Here is a 3461-nt window from a genome sequence, read left to right as displayed (position 1 = left end):
ATGACTTGTTTTGTGATAAGTCCTTATGACAAGCCTAAGAACCTGAATTTGGACTGATTATTAAATTTCCAGTAGGAAATTGGTTCTTTAAAATTGACAAGAATGTGTCAATATCTTATTTACTTTGATATATGTGTTTCATTATATCCTAGTTTATTCAGTTATATATATACATACATATTTATTTGCATTTATATGCTTACATGTATTTATTATGTAATATGCACTTAGCTGTTGATATACTGTACACTTATATTGTGTGTATTTATGCAATATCTATCAGTACTTTTAGAGATACCATGTTTACTGCTTCTGAAAACTACTTATTATGGCCAGGATATTTTAACCTTTAGATATGCTTATATCTAAACCTCTATGAGACTGGTGATGCTCTCTACATTTTCTACCTCTGAATTTTCAGTGCCTTCAACATAATGCAGTACAAGCTTAATGTCAGGGGCTATGAATTAACTATGGGTTTGTTTGAGCCATCTCCAGGCAGGGGATTGCTTTACTGAGAACTCTTGGTGAAATTCCACCAATTGGAGACCGCTCAGATTATGCTGACACCCTGCCCATTGGCTCAGACAGCTCCAGATTCAAATGCAGCAGGCCGGAAGAAGAGGAGGTGGGTTTAATCTACTAAGCCTTAACCAAGTTGTCTTTACCATCTTTTTCCTGTTTTCCTCAGGAAGTCCTTCACTCTGAATCCCACTGGTGTTCCTACCCATTAAAATAAAGCATGTGGGCTCCATTTTGAGGTTAGATCCAGTCTCCATCAGAACTGGATCATCCCACCATACCCCGCTTTTCACTTAATCCATGTCTTGTCTTTATTTCGTAAATTTCTCACACTTGTAATATTTCTCATCTGACCCACTGTCCTAGTTCAGGAAAACTGAGTAAAGGTCATGCCAGTCATGATAGCCTAATAAATATTTGTTGAACAAAGGTTGAGAAAACAAAGGCTAGATACCTCTGCAAGGACTTTTGAGGGAAGAATGATTATTTTGAATATTAATTTAGTTGAAAATATGCTGTTTGAATTTTTAAACAGTGCATTTACTAATTTGCTAACTGATTACAAAAGAGAGGAGGAAGTATGTGAGGTTGATGAGTAGAAAAGAAAAAGTAAAGAATAAAGAGGAGAAAGGACAGAAAAGGGGGAAGAGGGCAAAAAGAGAGACAGGAATGGAATGGACTTGGAAAAAATGAACTGAAGAGGTGAAAACCAAGGAATCGGGTTCATGTCCTCAATATTCACTATAGAATTATTCATTGAAATATACATGTATATTGGAAAAGAGAGTACAAAAGAGAAAGGAAAGGAGAAGGGAATTGGAAAAAGATGATCTAGTAAATAAATGACATTATAATAATTAGCTCTCCATATGGAAAAAAAAATTAGACTTTTTTTATACCTCATACACAAAAGATAAATTCTGTAAATATTCAAATGACTGAAAAGAAACTTTCAAACTTAAAAGGACCTTTATAAAAATATTTTACAGTCTTAGGATAGGTACAATTTCTTTGAAAAACAAATGCACATATACATTTATAGAAAAAAATAACTATTTCATCACACTCAATTAAAAAAATCAAAATCTCCATGGGACAAAACATCATAAATATTTTTTAAATCCAAGTACCAGACTCATAAAATATAATTTTAACATCTCTAAAAGACAACAAATTTAGATCACTGATTAGTTGTGGTACCTACAGATCAATATGAGAAAAATACATTTTAATGTACAGAGGAAAGCAGAAGAAAAAAATCCAATAAAGACAGAAAAATATTGCATTACCAGTACTCAGAAAAAATACAAAGTAAGAGGATAATGAAATACAGTTTCATATACCTCAAATTTGAAAAAAACAAACAGCAGTCCGATCATATCAAAATTATAAGCATATAAAATAACTAGAAATTTCATCCACTTCTGTTGGAAATATTAATTGGGGAGCAATCTGTAAATATTCAGTAAAACTCAAAATATATGCACCATCTCACATGATAACTCCACCCCTAAATATGTCTCATATATATGTCTCAATCCTAAATATATGTCTCAATGAAATTATTATGTACATATATGTGCATGTGAGCAAGTACACACATATAAGATATTTAGTAGGGTATTTCCAATAACAAAAATAAGTACCTGTCAAGAGGTGAATGAATTATTGCAATGTAGCAGAGTCTTTTTCTAAATCAAAATAAATGAGCTAGATTATGTACAGCATATGGAGAAATCTCAAAAGCACAGCAAAATATTGATAGAAAAAGCAGTTCCAGAGGCTGTATACCAAAGTATGTGTGTACACACATACATACATATGTGTATGTGTATAAAAACATACATGTATATATAGAAGCATCACATAAAAGCTACATAGGTATATGTGTAGGTAAGTATAAAAACGGAATGGTAAAGGGAGTACAATTTCAATTTTATAATCTTTTCTCATTTGTTCCAGAAGATTGCTAAGATCAAATTTAACTAAGATGAGTATTGAAACTAGTGCTAGGTTTAGGAATACTGACTGTGTGGTCGCGTATACTTTTTAAATTTAAGCTGCGTTTAAAACACACTCTTGCCCCAGGAGTACAATGCTAGGAGCAACAGCAAAGCTAGAATCTCAAACAAGATTTTTCTGATTCTAAAACCCATGGTCATAATATACCATTCTGTCTCAAACTAGATTTCTTGCAAAAATTCTTTAAAATATGCAATAGAATTTCTACTTTCATTATTTCCCAATTTACTGCAGCCCTTTTTTTTTTTTTTTAATACGAGTCCCTTTTGATGTTATTGTGCATTTAAAAAATAAAAGTCCATCTTTTACTGATACAGATTAGGATGTTTTAGGAGGACAAAACCCAGCACTGCAGCTGAATTCTTCAAACTTGGGCAGCACTTGAGAAGTTCTGTCTCCGTCCCAAGGCTGATTTCGCTGGTTCTCTCAGGTCATTGCTTAGTGGGGAAGTGAAGGTCACCAGGCTGTGTGACTGGCACGTGCCTTCCACTTGGGTCTGAAAAATGGGTGCTGCAGTGTGACCACCATGGAGGAACCGACACAGGGCAGGAAACCTGTTCTTCCTTTCACCACCTGGCACCCACAGTGATCCCACATTTTCCTTATTTGAAGGCCACCCATGTTATTTCATGATGGTTTCATATTTCCAAGCCCCGTTCTCACGAACTGGGTCACCAAGAGTAGGGGACTCCGGAAGTCTAAGGGTCAGGGTTTACCAGAGGACAGGCTTCCCACTGACCTGACCTAAGAATGACTGAAAGTCAAACACATCTCTAAAAACCTCAATATTAGGGGTAAGTTGAAGTCTCAGAGGTACAGGACCACGGTTTTAAAAAGATGTGTGTCTTCCATTCTCCACTCCTGGACGTGATTTCAGGGCACCATGAGGCATAGGGAGGGTCTGTCCATGAAGACAG

The sequence above is a fragment of the Sciurus vulgaris genome (genome assembly GCF_902686455.1).
Source record: "Sciurus vulgaris genome assembly, chromosome: 10".
In the NCBI taxonomy this organism is placed as follows: domain Eukaryota; kingdom Metazoa; phylum Chordata; class Mammalia; order Rodentia; family Sciuridae; genus Sciurus; species Sciurus vulgaris.
The sequence above is the reverse complement of the archived record's forward strand: the minus strand, read 5'-3'. Positions refer to the sequence as shown.